This window comes from Schistocerca serialis, unplaced genomic scaffold (genome assembly GCF_023864345.2).
Source record: "Schistocerca serialis cubense isolate TAMUIC-IGC-003099 unplaced genomic scaffold, iqSchSeri2.2 HiC_scaffold_1352, whole genome shotgun sequence".
NCBI classification, from domain to species: domain Eukaryota; kingdom Metazoa; phylum Arthropoda; class Insecta; order Orthoptera; family Acrididae; genus Schistocerca; species Schistocerca serialis.
Genome location: NW_026047572.1, coordinates 3654061 through 3673222, shown reverse-complemented (window position 1 = coordinate 3673222; position 19162 = coordinate 3654061).

Here is a 19162-nt window from a genome sequence, read left to right as displayed (position 1 = left end):
TGCTCCCCCTTCTTTGAATCTTTCCTCCCTTTAAATCGTACTGTGGTCAGTCCTGCAGAGCGATACGCCACAACCTGTGCTTGTTACCGTTGTCTGATTTACTTCAACGACGATTTCCTCGAGTTTTCAAATAAATTTCGCCGAGTGACGAGGCATTTGGCTGCCTTAAGAGAGTCATAGTTGCTGCTGCCAGCTGCTCGACCAACTTTCTTTCTTTCCACTCTTTAATTACTACTGTGGTCAGTCCTGCAGGAGCAATATGCCACTACATGTAAACCGTAACGTTGTCTGAGCTACCTTAACGAAAATATCCTCGAGTTTTCAAAAAAAAATTTACATGGTGACGAGGCATTTGGCTACCTTAAGGGAGTCATAGTACCCCTGCCTGCTGCTCCCACTTTTCTAAGCCCATTCTCTCTATCATTCTTGCTATGGCTGTCCTACAGAACCGATGTGCCACTATATGTCCACGTTAACGTCGTCTCTGTTACTCCCACTACGAGTCTCTCGAGTTAGCAAATGTACCTCGCCGGATGACGAGGCATTTGGCTACCTTAGAAGCGTCATAGTTACTGCAGCCAGCTGCTCCCCCTTCATTGAATCCTTCCTCCCTTTAAATCGTACTGTGGTCAGTCCTGCAGAAGCAATACGCCACCACCTGTCCATGTTACCGTTGTCTGAGTTACTTTAACAACGATTTCCTCGAGTTTTAAAATAAATTTCGCCGAGTGACGAGGCATTTGGCTACCTTAAGAGAGTCATAGTTACTGCAGCCAGCTGCTCCCCCTTCTTTGAATCTTTCCTCCCTTTAAATCGTACTGTGGTCAGTCCTGCAGAGCGATACGCCACCACCTGTCCATGTTACCGTTGTCTGAGTTACTTCAACGACGATTTCCTCGAGTTTTCAAATAAATTTCGCCGAGTGACGAGGCATTTGGCTGCCTTAAGAGAGTCATAGTTGCTGCTGCCAGCTGCTCGACCAACTTTCTTTCTTTCCACTCTTTAATTATTACTGTGGTCAGTCCTGCAGGAGCAATATGCCACTACATGTAAACCTTAACGTTGTCTGAGCTACCTTAACGAAAATATCCTCGAGTTTTCAAAAAAAAATTTACATGGTGACGAGGCATTTGGCTACCTTAAGGGAGTCATAGTACCCCTGCCTGCTGCTCCCACTTTTCTAAGCCCATTCTCTCTATCATTCTTGCTATGGCTGTCCTACAGAACCGATGTGCCACTATATGTCCACGTTAACGTCGTCTCTGTTACTCCCACTACGAGTCTCTCGAGTTAGCAAATGTACCTCGCCGGATGACGAGGCATTTGGCTACCTTATAAGCGTCATAGTTACTGCAGCCAGCTGCTCCCCCTTCTTTGAATCCTTCCTCCCTTTAAATCGTACTGTGGTCAGTCCTGCAGAAGCGATACGCCACCACCTGTCCATGTTACCGTTGTCTGAGTTACCACAACAACGATTTCCTCGAGTTTTCAAATAAATTTCGCCGAGTGACGAGGCATTTGGCTACCTTAAGAGAGTCATAGTCACTGCAGCCAGCTGCTCCCCCTTCTTTGAATCTTTCCTCCCTTTAAATCGTACTGTGGTCAGTCCTGCAGAGCGATACGCCACAACCTGTGCTAGTTACCGTTGTCTGATTTACTTCAACGACGATTTCCTCGAGTTTTCAAATAAATCTCGCCGAGTGACGAGGCATTTGGCTACCTTAAGAGCGTCATAGTTACTGCAGCCAGCTGCTCCCCCTTCTTTGAATCTTTCCTCCCTTTAAATCGTACTGTGGTCAGTCCTGCAGAGCGATACGCCACCACCTGTGCATGTTACCGTTGTCTGATTTACTTCAACGACGATTTCCTCGCGTTTTCAAATAAATTTCGCCGAGTGACGAGGCATTTGGCTACCTTAAGAGCGTCATAGTTACTGCAGGCAGCTGCTCCCCCTTCTTTGAATCTTTCCTCCCATTAAATCGTACTGTGGTCAGTCCTGCAGAAGCGATACGCCACCACCTGTCCATGTTACCGTTGTCTGAGTTACTTCAACGACGATTTCCTCGAGTTTTCAAATAAATTTCGCCGAGTGACGAGGCATTTGGCTGCCTTAAGAGAGTCATAGTTGCTGCTGCCAGCTGCTCGACCAACTTTCTTTCTTTCCACTCTTTAATTATTACTGTGGTCAGTCCTGCAGGAGCAATATGCCACTTCATGTAAACCGTAACGTTGTCTGAGCTACCTTAACGAAAATATCCTCGAGTTTTCAAAAAAAAATTTACATGGTGACGAGGCATTTGGCTACCTTAATTGAGTCATAGTACCCCTGCCTGCTGCTTCCACTTTTCTAAGCCCATTCTCTCTATCATTCTTGCTATGGCTGTCCTACAGAACCGATGTGCCACTATATGTCCACGTTAACGTCGTCTCTGTTACTCCCACTACGAGTCTCTCGAGTTAGCGAATGTACCTCGCCGGATGACGAGGCATTTGGCTACCTTATAAGCGTCACAGTTACTGCAGCCAGCTGCTCCCCCTTCATTGAATCCTTCCTCCCTTTAAATCGTACTGTGGTCAGTCCTGCAGAAGCAATACGCCACCACCTGTCCATGTTACCGTTGTCTGAGTTACTTTAACAACGATTTCCTCGAGTTTTAAAATAAATTTCGCCGAGTGACGAGGCATTTGGCTACCTTAAGAGAGTCACAGTTACTGCAGCCAGCTGCTCCCCCTTCTTTGAATCTTTCCTCCCTTTAAATCGTACTGTGGTCAGTCCTGCAGAGCGATACGCCACCACCTGTGCATGTTACCGTTGTCTGATTTACTTCAACGACGATTTCCTCGCGTTTTCAAATAAATTTCGCCGAGTGACGAGGCATTTGGCTACCTTAAGAGCGTCATAGTTACTGCAGGCAGCTGCTCCCCCTTCTTTGAATCTTTCCTCCCTTTAAATCGTACTGTGGCCAGTCCTGCAGAAGCGATACGCCACCACCTGTCCATGTTACCGTTGTCTGAGTTACTTCAACGACGATTTCCTCGAGTTTTCAAATAAATTTCGCCGAGTGACGAGGCATTTGGCTGCCTTAAGAGAGTCATAGTTGCTGCTGCCAGCTGCTCGACCAACTTTCTTTCTTTCCACTCTTTAATTATTACTGTGGTCAGTCCTGCAGGAGCAATATGCCACTTCATGTAAACCTTAACGTTGTCTGAGCTACCTTAACGAAAATATCCTCGAGTTTTCAAAAAAAAATTTACATGGTGACGAGGCATTTGGCTACCTTAAGGGAGTCATAGTACCCCTGCCTGCTGCTCCCACTTTTCTAAGCCCATTCTCTCTATCATTCTTGCTATGGCTGTCCTACAGAACCGATGTGCCACTATATGTCCACGTTAACGTCGTCTCTGTTACTCCCACTACGAGTCTCTCGAGTTAGCAAATGTACCTCGCCGGATGACGAGGCATTTGGCTACCTTATAAGCGTCATAGTTACTGCAGCCAGCTGCTCCCCCTTCTTTGAATCCTTCCTCCCTTTAAATCGTACTGTGGTCAGTCCTGCAGAAGCAATACGCCACCACCTGTCCATGTTACCGTTGTCTGAGTTACTTTAACAACGATTTCCTCGAGTTTTAAAATAAATTTTGCCGAGTGACGAGGCATTTGGCTACCTTAAGAGAGTCATAGTTACTGCAGCCAGCTGCTCCCCCTTCTTTGAATCTTTCCACCCTTTAAATCGTACTGTGGTCAGTCCTGCAGAAGCGATACGCCACCACCTGTCCATGTTACCGTTGTCTGAGTTACCACAACAACGATTTCCTCGAGTTTTCAAATAAATTTCGCCGAGTGACGAGGCATTTGGCTACCTTAAGAGAGTCATAGTCACTGCAGCCAGCTGCTCCCCCTTCTTTGAATCTTTCCTCCCTTTAAATCGTACTGTGGTCAGTCCTGCAGAGCGATACGCCACAACCTGTGCTTGTTACCGTTGTCTGATTTACTTCAACGACGATTTCCTCGAGTTTTCAAATAAATCTCGCCGAGTGACGAGGCATTTGGCTACCTTAAGAGAGTCATAGTTACTGCAGCCAGCTGCTCCCCCTTCTTTGAATCTTTCCTCCCTTTAAATCGTACTGTGGTCAGTCCTGCAGAGCGATACGCCACCACCTGTGCATGTTACCGTTGTCTGATTTACTTCAACGACGATTTCCTCGCGTTTTCAAATAAATTTCGCCGAGTGACGAGGCATTTGGCTACCTTAAGAGAGTCATAGTCACTGCAGCCAGCTGCTCCCCCTTCTTTGAATCTTTCCTCCCTTTAAATCGTACTGTGGTCAGTCCTGCAGAGCGATACGCCACAACCTGTGCTTGTTACCGTTGTCTGATTTACTTCAACGACGATTTCCTCGAGTTTTCAAATAAATTTCGCCGAGTGACGAGGCATTTGGCTGCCTTAAGAGAGTCATAGTTGCTGCTGCCAGCTGCTCGACCAACTTTCTTTCTTTCCACTCTTTAATTACTACTGTGGTCAGTCCTGCAGGAGCAATATGCCACTACATGTAAACCGTAACGTTGTCTGAGCTACCTTAACGAAAATATCCTCGAGTTTTCAAAAAAAAATTTACATGGTGACGAGGCATTTGGCTACCTTAAGGGAGTCATAGTACCCCTGCCTGCTGCTCCCACTTTTCTAAGCCCATTCTCTCTATCATTCTTGCTATGGCTGTCCTACAGAACCGATGTGCCACTATATGTCCACGTTAACGTCGTCTCTGTTACTCCCACTACGAGTCTCTCGAGTTAGCAAATGTACCTCGCCGGATGACGAGGCATTTGGCTACCTTAGAAGCGTCATAGTTACTGCAGCCAGCTGCTCCCCCTTCATTGAATCCTTCCTCCCTTTAAATCGTACTGTGGTCAGTCCTGCAGAAGCAATACGCCACCACCTGTCCATGTTACCGTTGTCTGAGTTACTTTAACAACGATTTCCTCGAGTTTTAAAATAAATTTCGCCGAGTGACGAGGCATTTGGCTACCTTAAGAGAGTCATAGTTACTGCAGCCAGCTGCTCCCCCTTCTTTGAATCTTTCCTCCCTTTAAATCGTACTGTGGTCAGTCCTGCAGAGCGATACGCCACCACCTGTCCATGTTACCGTTGTCTGAGTTACTTCAACGACGATTTCCTCGAGTTTTCAAATAAATTTCGCCGAGTGACGAGGCATTTGGCTGCCTTAAGAGAGTCATAGTTGCTGCTGCCAGCTGCTCGACCAACTTTCTTTCTTTCCACTCTTTAATTATTACTGTGGTCAGTCCTGCAGGAGCAATATGCCACTACATGTAAACCTTAACGTTGTCTGAGCTACCTTAACGAAAATATCCTCGAGTTTTCAAAAAAAAATTTACATGGTGACGAGGCATTTGGCTACCTTAAGGGAGTCATAGTACCCCTGCCTGCTGCTCCCACTTTTCTAAGCCCATTCTCTCTATCATTCTTGCTATGGCTGTCCTACAGAACCGATGTGCCACTATATGTCCACGTTAACGTCGTCTCTGTTACTCCCACTACGAGTCTCTCGAGTTAGCAAATGTACCTCGCCGGATGACGAGGCATTTGGCTACCTTATAAGCGTCATAGTTACTGCAGCCAGCTGCTCCCCCTTCTTTGAATCCTTCCTCCCTTTAAATCGTACTGTGGTCAGTCCTGCAGAAGCGATACGCCACCACCTGTCCATGTTACCGTTGTCTGAGTTACCACAACAACGATTTCCTCGAGTTTTCAAATAAATTTCGCCGAGTGACGAGGCATTTGGCTACCTTAAGAGAGTCATAGTCACTGCAGCCAGCTGCTCCCCCTTCTTTGAATCTTTCCTCCCTTTAAATCGTACTGTGGTCAGTCCTGCAGAGCGATACGCCACAACCTGTGCTAGTTACCGTTGTCTGATTTACTTCAACGACGATTTCCTCGAGTTTTCAAATAAATCTCGCCGAGTGACGAGGCATTTGGCTACCTTAAGAGCGTCATAGTTACTGCAGCCAGCTGCTCCCCCTTCTTTGAATCTTTCCTCCCTTTAAATCGTACTGTGGTCAGTCCTGCAGAGCGATACGCCACCACCTGTGCATGTTACCGTTGTCTGATTTACTTCAACGACGATTTCCTCGCGTTTTCAAATAAATTTCGCCGAGTGACGAGGCATTTGGCTACCTTAAGAGCGTCATAGTTACTGCAGGCAGCTGCTCCCCCTTCTTTGAATCTTTCCTCCCATTAAATCGTACTGTGGTCAGTCCTGCAGAAGCGATACGCCACCACCTGTCCATGTTACCGTTGTCTGAGTTACTTCAACGACGATTTCCTCGAGTTTTCAAATAAATTTCGCCGAGTGACGAGGCATTTGGCTGCCTTAAGAGAGTCATAGTTGCTGCTGCCAGCTGCTCGACCAACTTTCTTTCTTTCCACTCTTTAATTATTACTGTGGTCAGTCCTGCAGGAGCAATATGCCACTTCATGTAAACCGTAACGTTGTCTGAGCTACCTTAACGAAAATATCCTCGAGTTTTCAAAAAAAAATTTACATGGTGACGAGGCATTTGGCTACCTTAATTGAGTCATAGTACCCCTGCCTGCTGCTTCCACTTTTCTAAGCCCATTCTCTCTATCATTCTTGCTATGGCTGTCCTACAGAACCGATGTGCCACTATATGTCCACGTTAACGTCGTCTCTGTTACTCCCACTACGAGTCTCTCGAGTTAGCGAATGTACCTCGCCGGATGACGAGGCATTTGGCTACCTTATAAGCGTCACAGTTACTGCAGCCAGCTGCTCCCCCTTCATTGAATCCTTCCTCCCTTTAAATCGTACTGTGGTCAGTCCTGCAGAAGCAATACGCCACCACCTGTCCATGTTACCGTTGTCTGAGTTACTTTAACAACGATTTCCTCGAGTTTTAAAATAAATTTCGCCGAGTGACGAGGCATTTGGCTACCTTAAGAGAGTCACAGTTACTGCAGCCAGCTGCTCCCCCTTCTTTGAATCTTTCCTCCCTTTAAATCGTACTGTGGTCAGTCCTGCAGAGCGATACGCCACCACCTGTGCATGTTACCGTTGTCTGATTTACTTCAACGACGATTTCCTCGCGTTTTCAAATAAATTTCGCCGAGTGACGAGGCATTTGGCTACCTTAAGAGCGTCATAGTTACTGCAGGCAGCTGCTCCCCCTTCTTTGAATCTTTCCTCCCTTTAAATCGTACTGTGGCCAGTCCTGCAGAAGCGATACGCCACCACCTGTCCATGTTACCGTTGTCTGAGTTACTTCAACGACGATTTCCTCGAGTTTTCAAATAAATTTCGCCGAGTGACGAGGCATTTGGCTGCCTTAAGAGAGTCATAGTTGCTGCTGCCAGCTGCTCGACCAACTTTCTTTCTTTCCACTCTTTAATTATTACTGTGGTCAGTCCTGCAGGAGCAATATGCCACTTCATGTAAACCTTAACGTTGTCTGAGCTACCTTAACGAAAATATCCTCGAGTTTTCAAAAAAAAATTTACATGGTGACGAGGCATTTGGCTACCTTAAGGGAGTCATAGTACCCCTGCCTGCTGCTCCCACTTTTCTAAGCCCATTCTCTCTATCATTCTTGCTATGGCTGTCCTACAGAACCGATGTGCCACTATATGTCCACGTTAACGTCGTCTCTGTTACTCCCACTACGAGTCTCTCGAGTTAGCAAATGTACCTCGCCGGATGACGAGGCATTTGGCTACCTTATAAGCGTCATAGTTACTGCAGCCAGCTGCTCCCCCTTCTTTGAATCCTTCCTCCCTTTAAATCGTACTGTGGTCAGTCCTGCAGAAGCAATACGCCACCACCTGTCCATGTTACCGTTGTCTGAGTTACTTTAACAACGATTTCCTCGAGTTTTAAAATAAATTTCGCCGAGTGACGAGGCATTTGGCTACCTTAAGAGAGTCATAGTTACTGCAGCCAGCTGCTCCCCCTTCTTTGAATCTTTCCTCCCTTTAAATCGTACTGTGGTCAGTCCTGCAGAGCGATACGCCACCACCTGTCCATGTTACCGTTGTCTGAGTTACTTCAACGACGATTTCCTCGAGTTTTCAAATAAATTTCGCCGAGTGACGAGGCATTTGGCTGCCTTAAGAGAGTCATAGTTGCTGCTGCCAGCTGCTCGACCAACTTTCTTTCTTTCCACTCTTTAATTATTACTGTGGTCAGTCCTGCAGGAGCAATATGCCACTACATGTAAACCTTAACGTTGTCTGAGCTACCTTAACGAAAATATCCTCGAGTTTTCAAAAAAAAATTTACATGGTGACGAGGCATTTGGCTACCTTAAGGGAGTCATAGTACCCCTGCCTGCTGCTCCCACTTTTCTAAGCCCATTCTCTCTATCATTCTTGCTATGGCTGTCCTACAGAACCGATGTGCCACTATATGTCCACGTTAACGTCGTCTCTGTTACTCCCACTACGAGTCTCTCGAGTTAGCAAATGTACCTCGCCGGATGACGAGGCATTTGGCTACCTTATAAGCGTCATAGTTACTGCAGCCAGCTGCTCCCCCTTCTTTGAATCCTTCCTCCCTTTAAATCGTACTGTGGTCAGTCCTGCAGAAGCAATACGCCACCACCTGTCCATGTTACCGTTGTCTGAGTTACTTTAACAACGATTTCCTCGAGTTTTAAAATAAATTTTGCCGAGTGACGAGGCATTTGGCTACCTTAAGAGAGTCATAGTTACTGCAGCCAGCTGCTCCCCCTTCTTTGAATCTTTCCACCCTTTAAATCGTACTGTGGTCAGTCCTGCAGAAGCGATACGCCACCACCTGTCCATGTTACCGTTGTCTGAGTTACCACAACAACGATTTCCTCGAGTTTTCAAATAAATTTCGCCGAGTGACGAGGCATTTGGCTACCTTAAGAGAGTCATAGTCACTGCAGCCAGCTGCTCCCCCTTCTTTGAATCTTTCCTCCCTTTAAATCGTACTGTGGTCAGTCCTGCAGAGCGATACGCCACAACCTGTGCTAGTTACCGTTGTCTGATTTACTTCAACGACGATTTCCTCGAGTTTTCAAATAAATCTCGCCGAGTGACGAGGCATTTGGCTACCTTAAGAGCGTCATAGTTACTGCAGCCAGCTGCTCCCCCTTCTTTGAATCTTTCCTCCCTTTAAATCGTACTGTGGTCAGTCCTGCAGAGCGATACGCCACCACCTGTGCATGTTACCGTTGTCTGATTTACTTCAACGACGATTTCCTCGCGTTTTCAAATAAATTTCGCCGAGTGACGAGGCATTTGGCTACCTTAAGAGCGTCATAGTTACTGCAGGCAGCTGCTCCCCCTTCTTTGAATCTTTCCTCCCTTTAAATCGTACTGTGGTCAGTCCTGCAGAAGCGATACGCCACCACCTGTCCATGTTACCGTTGTCTGAGTTACTTCAACGACGATTTCCTCGAGTTTTCAAATAAATTTCGCCGAGTGACGAGGCATTTGGCTGCCTTAAGAGAGTCATAGTTGCTGCTGCCAGCTGCTCGACCAACTTTCTTTCTTTCCACTCTTTAATTATTACTGTGGTCAGTCCTGCAGGAGCAATATGCCACTTCATGTAAACCGTAACGTTGTCTGAGCTACCTTAACGAAAATATCCTCGAGTTTTCAAAAAAAAATTTACATGGTGACGAGGCATTTGGCTACCTTAATTGAGTCATAGTACCCCTGCCTGCTGCTTCCACTTTTCTAAGCCCATTCTCTCTATCATTCTTGCTATGGCTGTCCTACAGAACCGATGTGCCACTATATGTCCACGTTAACGTCGTCTCTGTTACTCCCACTACGAGTCTCTCGAGTTAGCGAATGTACCTCGCCGGATGACGAGGCATTTGGCTACCTTATAAGCGTCACAGTTACTGCAGCCAGCTGCTCCCCCTTCATTGAATCCTTCCTCCCTTTAAATCGTACTGTGGTCAGTCCTGCAGAAGCAATACGCCACCACCTGTCCATGTTACCGTTGTCTGAGTTACTTTAACAACGATTTCCTCGAGTTTTAAAATAAATTTCGCCGAGTGACGAGGCATTTGGCTACCTTAAGAGAGTCACAGTTACTGCAGCCAGCTGCTCCCCCTTCTTTGAATCTTTCCTCCCTTTAAATCGTACTGTGGTCAGTCCTGCAGAGCGATACGCCACCACCTGTGCATGTTACCGTTGTCTGATTTACTTCAACGACGATTTCCTCGCGTTTTCAAATAAATTTCGCCGAGTGACGAGGCATTTGGCTACCTTAAGAGCGTCATAGTTACTGCAGGCAGCTGCTCCCCCTTCTTTGAATCTTTCCTCCCTTTAAATCGTACTGTGGCCAGTCCTGCAGAAGCGATACGCCACCACCTGTCCATGTTACCGTTGTCTGAGTTACTTCAACGACGATTTCCTCGAGTTTTCAAATAAATTTCGCCGAGTGACGAGGCATTTGGCTGCCTTAAGAGAGTCATAGTTGCTGCTGCCAGCTGCTCGACCAACTTTCTTTCTTTCCACTCTTTAATTATTACTGTGGTCAGTCCTGCAGGAGCAATATGCCACTTCATGTAAACCTTAACGTTGTCTGAGCTACCTTAACGAAAATATCCTCGAGTTTTCAAAAAAAAATTTACATGGTGACGAGGCATTTGGCTACCTTAAGGGAGTCATAGTACCCCTGCCTGCTGCTCCCACTTTTCTAAGCCCATTCTCTCTATCATTCTTGCTATGGCTGTCCTACAGAACCGATGTGCCACTATATGTCCACGTTAACGTCGTCTCTGTTACTCCCACTACGAGTCTCTCGAGTTAGCAAATGTACCTCGCCGGATGACGAGGCATTTGGCTACCTTATAAGCGTCATAGTTACTGCAGCCAGCTGCTCCCCCTTCTTTGAATCCTTCCTCCCTTTAAATCGTACTGTGGTCAGTCCTGCAGAAGCAATACGCCACCACCTGTCCATGTTACCGTTGTCTGAGTTACTTTAACAACGATTTCCTCGAGTTTTAAAATAAATTTTGCCGAGTGACGAGGCATTTGGCTACCTTAAGAGAGTCATAGTTACTGCAGCCAGCTGCTCCCCCTTCTTTGAATCTTTCCACCCTTTAAATCGTACTGTGGTCAGTCCTGCAGAAGCGATACGCCACCACCTGTCCATGTTACCGTTGTCTGAGTTACCACAACAACGATTTCCTCGAGTTTTCAAATAAATTTCGCCGAGTGACGAGGCATTTGGCTACCTTAAGAGAGTCATAGTCACTGCAGCCAGCTGCTCCCCCTTCTTTGAATCTTTCCTCCCTTTAAATCGTACTGTGGTCAGTCCTGCAGAGCGATACGCCACAACCTGTGCTTGTTACCGTTGTCTGATTTACTTCAACGACGATTTCCTCGAGTTTTCAAATAAATCTCGCCGAGTGACGAGGCATTTGGCTACCTTAAGAGAGTCATAGTTACTGCAGGCAGCTGCTCCCCCTTCTTTGAATCTTTCCTCCCTTTAAATCGTACTGTGGTCAGTCCTGCAGAAGCGATACGCCACCACCTGTCCATGTTACCGTTGTCTGAGTTACTTCAACGACGATTTCCTCGAGTTTTCAAATAAATTTCGCCGAGTGACGAGGCATTTGGCTGCCTTAAGAGAGTCATAGTTGCTGCTGCCAGCTGCTCGACCAACTTTCTTTCTTTCCACTCTTTAATTATTACTGTGGTCAGTCCTGCAGGAGCAATATGCCACTACATGTAAACCTTAACGTTGTCTGAGCTACCTTAACGAAAATATCCTCGAGTTTTCAAAAAAAAATTTACATGGTGACGAGGCATTTGGCTACCTTAAGGGAGTCATAGTACCCCTGCCTGCTGCTCCCACTTTTCTAAGCCCATTCTCTCTATCATTCTTGCTATGGCTGTCCTACAGAACCGATGTGCCACTATATGTCCACGTTAACGTCGTCTCTGTTACTCCCACTACGAGTCTCTCGAGTTAGCAAATGTACCTCGCCGGATGACGAGGCATTTGGCTACCTTATAAGCGTCATAGTTACTGCAGCCAGCTGCTCCCCCTTCTTTGAATCCTTCCTCCCTTTAAATCGTACTGTGGTCAGTCCTGCAGAAGCAATACGCCACCACCTGTCCATGTTACCGTTGTCTGAGTTACTTTAACAACGATTTCCTCGAGTTTTAAAATAAATTTTGCCGAGTGACGAGGCATTTGGCTACCTTAAGAGAGTCATAGTTACTGCAGCCAGCTGCTCCCCCTTCTTTGAATCTTTCCACCCTTTAAATCGTACTGTGGTCAGTCCTGCAGAAGCGATACGCCACCACCTGTCCATGTTACCGTTGTCTGAGTTACCACAACAACGATTTCCTCGAGTTTTCAAATAAATTTCGCCGAGTGACGAGGCATTTGGCTACCTTAAGAGAGTCATAGTCACTGCAGCCAGCTGCTCCCCCTTCTTTGAATCTTTCCTCCCTTTAAATCGTACTGTGGTCAGTCCTGCAGAGCGATACGCCACAACCTGTGCTTGTTACCGTTGTCTGATTTACTTCAACGACGATTTCCTCGAGTTTTCAAATAAATCTCGCCGAGTGACGAGGCATTTGGCTACCTTAAGAGAGTCATAGTTACTGCAGGCAGCTGCTCCCCCTTCTTTGAATCTTTCCTCCCTTTAAATCGTACTGTGGTCAGTCCTGCAGAAGCGATACGCCACCACCTGTCCATGTTACCGTTGTCTGAGTTACTTCAACGACGATTTCCTCGAGTTTTCAAATAAATTTCGCCGAGTGACGAGGCATTTGGCTGCCTTAAGAGAGTCATAGTTGCTGCTGCCAGCTGCTCGACCAACTTTCTTTCTTTCCACTCTTTAATTATTACTGTGGTCAGTCCTGCAGGAGCAATATGCCACTACATGTAAACCTTAACGTTGTCTGAGCTACCTTAACGAAAATATCCTCGAGTTTTCAAAAAAAAATTTACATGGTGACGAGGCATTTGTCTACCTTAAGGGAGTCATAGTACCCCTGCCTGCTGCTCCCACTTTTCTAAGCCCATTCTCTCTATCATTCTTGCTATGGCTGTCCTACCGAACCGATGTGCCACTATATGTCCACGTTAACGTCGTCTCTGTTACTCCCACTACGAGTCTCTCGAGTTAGCAAATGTACCTCGCCGGATGACGAGGCATTTGGCTACCTTATAAGCGTCATAGTTACTGCAGCCAGCTGCTCCCCCTTCATTGAATCCTTCCTCCCTTTAAATCGTACTGTGGTCAGTCCTGCAGAAGCAATACGCCACCACCTGTCCATGTTACCGTTGTCTGAGTTACTTTAACAACGATTTCCTCGAGTTTTAAAATAAATTTCGCCGAGTGACGAGGCATTTGGCTACCTTAAGAGAGTCATAGTTACTGCAGCCAGCTGCTCCCCCTTCTTTGAATCTTTCCTCCCTTTAAATCGTACTGTGGTCAGTCCTGCAGAGCGATACGCCACCACCTGTGCATGTTACCGTTGTCTGATTTACTTCAACGACGATTTCCTCGCGTTTTCAAATAAATTTCGCCGAGTGACGAGGCATTTGGCTACCTTAAGAGCGTCATAGTTACTGCAGGCAGCTGCTCCCCCTTCTTTGAATCTTTCCTCCCTTTAAATCGTACTGTGGCCAGTCCTGCAGAAGCGATACGCCACCACCTGTCCATGTTACCGTTGTCTGAGTTACTTCAACGACGATTTCCTCGAGTTTTCAAATAAATTTCGCCGAGTGACGAGGCATTTGGCTGCCTTAAGAGAGTCATAGTTGCTGCTGCCAGCTGCTCGACCAACTTTCTTTCTTTCCACTCTTTAATTATTACTGTGGTCAGTCCTGCAGGAGCAATATGCCACTACATGTAAACCTTAACGTTGTCTGAGCTACCTTAACGAAAATATCCTCGAGTTTTCAAAAAAAAATTTACATGGTGACGAGGCATTTGGCTACCTTAAGGGAGTCATAGTACCCCTGCCTGCTGCTCCCACTTTTCTAAGCCCATTCTCTCTATCATTCTTGCTATGGCTGTCCTACAGAACCGATGTGCCACTATATGTCCACGTTAACGTCGTCTCTGTTACTCCCACTACGAGTCTCTCGAGTTAGCAAATGTACCTCGCCGGATGACGAGGCATTTGGCTACCTTATAAGCGTCACAGTTACTGCAGCCAGCTGCTCCCCCTTCATTGAATCCTTCCTCCCTTTAAATCGTACTGTGGTCAGTCCTGCAGAAGCAATACGCCACCACCTGTCCATGTTACCGTTGTCTGAGTTACTTTAACAACGATTTCCTCGAGTTTTAAAATAAATTTCGCCGAGTGACGAGGCATTTGGCTACCTTAAGAGAGTCATAGTTACTGCAGCCAGCTGCTCCCCCTTCTTTGAAACTTTCCTCCCTTTAAATCGTACTGTGGTCAGTCCTGCAGAGCGATACGCCACCACCTGTGCATGTTACCGTTGTCTGATTTACTTCAACGACGATTTCCTCGCGTTTTCAAATAAATTTCGCCGAGTCACGAGGCATTTGGCTACTTTAAGAGCGTCATAGTTACTGCAGGCAGGTGCTCCCCCTTCTTTGAATCTTTCCTCCCTTTAAATCGTACTGTGGCCAGTCCTGCAGAAGCGATACGCCACCACCTGTCCATGTTACCGTTGTCTGAGTTACTTCAACGACGATTTCCTCGAGTTTTCAAACAAATTTCGCCGAGTGACGAGGCATTTGGCTGCCTTAAGAGAGTCATAGTTGCTGCTGCCAGCTGCTCGACCAACTTTCTTTCTTTCCACTCTTTAATTATTACTGTGGTCAGTCCTGCAGGAGCAATATGCCACTACATGTAAACCTTAACGTTGTCTGAGCTACCTTAACGAAAATATCCTCGAGTTTTCAATAAAAAATTTACATGGTGACGAGGCATTTGGCTACCTTAAGGGAGTCATAGTACCCCTGCCTGCTGCTCCCACTTTTCTAAGCCCATTCTCTCTATCATTCGTGCTATGGCTGTCCTACAGAACCGATGTGCCACTATATGTCCACGTTAACGTCGTCTCTGTTACTCCCACTACGAGTCTCTCGAGTTAGCAAATGTACCTCGCCGGATGACGAGGCATTTGGCTACCTTATAAGCGTCATAGTTACTGCAGCCAGCTGCTCCCCCTTCTTTGAATCCTTCCTCCCTTTAAATCGTACTGTGGTCAGTCCTGCAGAAGCAATACGCCACCACCTGTCCATGTTACCGTTGTCTGAGTTACTTTAACAACGATTTCCTCGAGTTTTAAAATAAATTTTGCCGAGTGACGAGGCATTTGGCTACCTTAAGAGAGTCATAGTTACTGCAGCCAGCTGCTCCCCCTTCTTTGAATCTTTCCTCCCTTTAAATCGTACTGTGGCCAGTCCTGCAGAAGCGATACGCCACCACCTGTCCATGTTACCGTTGTCTGAGTTACTTCAACGACGATTTCCTCGAGTTTTCAAATAAATTTCGCCGAGTGACGAGGCATTTGGCTGCCTTAAGAGAGTCATAGTTGCTGCTGCCAGCTGCTCGACCAACTTTCTTTCTTTCCACTCTTTAATTATTACTGTGGTCAGTCCTGCAGGAGCAATATGCCACTACATGTAAACCTTAACGTTGTCTGAGCTACCTTAACGAAAATATCCTCGAGTTTTCAAAAAAAAATTTACATGGTGACGAGGCATTTGGCTACCTTAAGGGAGTCATAGTACCCCTGCCTGCTGCTCCCACTTTTCTAAGCCCATTCTCTCTATCATTCTTGCTATGGCTGTCCTACAGAACCGATGTGCCACTATATGTCCACGTTAACGTCGTCTCTGTTACTCCCACTACGAGTCTCTCGAGTTAGCAAATGTACCTCGCCGGATGACGAGGCATTTGGCTACCTTATAAGCGTCACAGTTACTGCAGCCAGCTGCTCCCCCTTCATTGAATCCTTCCTCCCTTTAAATCGTACTGTGGTCAGTCCTGCAGAAGCAATACGCCACCACCTGTCCATGTTACCGTTGTCTGAGTTACTTTAACAACGATTTCCTCGAGTTTTAAAATAAATTTCGCCGAGTGACGAGGCATTTGGCTACCTTAAGAGAGTCATAGTTACTGCAGCCAGCTGCTCCCCCTTCTTTGAAACTTTCCTCCCTTTAAATCGTACTGTGGTCAGTCCTGCAGAGCGATACGCCACCACCTGTGCATGTTACCGTTGTCTGATTTACTTCAACGACGATTTCCTCGCGTTTTCAAATAAATTTCGCCGAGTCACGAGGCATTTGGCTACCTTAAGAGCGTCATAGTTACTGCAGGCAGGTGCTCCCCCTTCTTTGAATCTTTCCTCCCTTTAAATCGTACTGTGGCCAGTCCTGCAGAAGCGATACGCCACCACCTGTCCATGTTACCGTTGTCTGAGTTACTTCAACGACGATTTCCTCGAGTTTTCAAATAAATTTCGCCGAGTGACGAGGCATTTGGCTGCCTTAAGAGAGTCATAGTTGCTGCTGCCAGCTGCTCGACCAACTTTCTTTCTTTCCACTCTTTAATTATTACTGTGGTCAGTCCTGCAGGAGCAATATGCCACTACATGTAAACCTTAACGTTGTCTGAGCTACCTTAACGAAAATATCCTCGAGTTTTCAAAAAAAAATTTACATGGTGACGAGGCATTTGGCTACCTTAAGGGAGTCATAGTACCCCTGCCTGCTGCTCCCACTTTTCTAAGCCCATTCTCTCTATCATTCTTGCTATGGCTGTCCTACAGAACCGATGTGCCACTATATGTCCACGTTAACGTCGTCTCTGTTACTCCCACTACGAGTCTCTCGAGTTAGCAAATGTACCTCGCCGGATGACGAGGCATTTGGCTACCTTATAAGCGTCATAGTTACTGCAGCCAGCTGCTCCCCCTTCATTGAATCCTTCCTCCCTTTAAATCGTACTGTGGTCAGTCCTGCAGAAGCAATACGCCACCACCTGTCCATGTTACCGTTGTCTGAGTTACTTTAACAACGATTTCCTCGAGTTTTAAAATAAATTTCGCCGAGTGACGAGGCATTTGGCTACCTTAAGAGAGTCATAGTTACTGCAGCCAGCTGCTCCCCCTTCTTTGAATCTTTCCTCCCTTTAAATCGTACTGTGGTCAGTCCTGCAGAGCGATACGCCACCACCTGTGCATGTTACCGTTGTCTGATTTACTTCAACGACGATTTCCTCGCGTTTTCAAATAAATTTCGCCGAGTGACGAGGCATTTGGCTACCTTAAGAGCGTCATAGTTACTGCAGGCAGCTGCTCCCCCTTCTTTGAATCTTTCCTCCCTTTAAATCGTACTGTGGCCAGTCCTGCAGAAGCGATACGCCACCACCTGTCCATGTTACCGTTGTCTGAGTTACTTCAACGACGATTTCCTCGAGTTTTCAAATAAATTTCGCCGAGTGACGAGGCATTTGGCTGCCTTAAGAGAGTCATAGTTGCTGCTGCCAGCTGCTCGACCAACTTTCTTTCTTTCCACTCTTTAATTATTACTGTGGTCAGTCCTGCAGGAGCAATATGCCACTACATGTAAACCTTAACGTTGTCTGAGCTACCTTAACGAAAATATCCTCGAGTTTTCAAAAAAAAATTTACATGGTGACGAGGCATTTGTCTACCTTAAGGGAGTCATAGTACCCCTGCCTGCTGCTCCCACTTTTCTAAGCCCATTCTCTCTATCATTCTTGCTATGGCTGTCCTACCGAACCGATGTGCCACTATATGTCCACGTTAACGTCGTCTCTGTTACTCCCACTACGAGTCTCTCGAGTTAGCAAATGTACCTCGCCGGATGACGAGGCATTTGGCTACCTTATAAGCGTCATAGTTACTGCAGCCAGCTGCTCCCCCTTCATTGAATCCTTCCTCCCTTTAAATCGTACTGTGGTCAGTCCTGCAGAAGCAATACGCCACCACCTGTCCATGTTACCGTTGTCTGAGTTACTTTAACAACGATTTCCTCGAGTTTTAAAATAAATTTCGCCGAGTGACGAGGCATTTGGCTACCTTAAGAGAGTCATAGTTACTGCAGCCAGCTGCTCCCCCTTCTTTGAATCTTTCCTCCCTTTAAATCGTACTGTGGTCAGTCCTGCAGAGCGATACGCCACCACCTGTGCATGTTACCGTTGTCTGATTTACTTCAACGACGATTTCCTCGCGTTTTCAAATAAATTTCGCCGAGTGACGAGGCATTTGGCTACCTTAAGAGCGTCATAGTTACTGCAGGCAGCTGCTCCCCCTTCTTTGAATCTTTCCTCCCTTTAAATCGTACTGTGGCCAGTCCTGCAGAAGCGATACGCCACCACCTGTCCATGTTACCGTTGTCTGAGTTACTTCAACGACGATTTCCTCGAGTTTTCAAATAAATTTCGCCGAGTGACGAGGCATTTGGCTGCCTTAAGAGAGTCATAGTTGCTGCTGCCAGCTGCTCGACCAACTTTCTTTCTTTCCACTCTTTAATTATTACTGTGGTCAGTCCTGCAGGAGCAATATGCCACTACATGTAAACCTTAACGTTGTCTGAGCTACCTTAACGAAAATATCCTCGAGTTTTCAAAAAAAAATTTACATGGTGACGAGGCATTTGGCTACCTTAAGGGAGTCATAGTACCCCTGCCTGCTGCTCCCACTTTTCTAAGCCCATTCTCTCTATCATTCTTGCTATGGCTGTCCTACAGAACCGATGTGCCACTATATGTCCACGTTAACGTCGTCTCTGTTACTCCCACTACGAGTCTCTCGAGTTAGCAAATGTACCTCGCCGGATGACGAGGCATTTGGCTACCTTATAAGCGTCACAGTTACTGCAGCCAGCTGCTCCCCCTTCATTGAATCCTTCCTCCCTTTAAATCGTACTGTGGTCAGTCCTGCAGAAGCAATACGCCACCACCTGTCCATGTTACCGTTGTCTGAGTTACTTTAACAACGATTTCCTCGAGTTTTAAAATAAATTTCGCCGAGTGACGAGGCATTTGGCTACCTTAAGAGAGTCATAGTTACTGCAGCCAGCTGCTCCCCCTTCTTTGAAACTTTCCTCCCTTTAAATCGTACTGTGGTCAGTCCTGCAGAGCGATACGCCACCACCTGTGCATGTTACCGTTGTC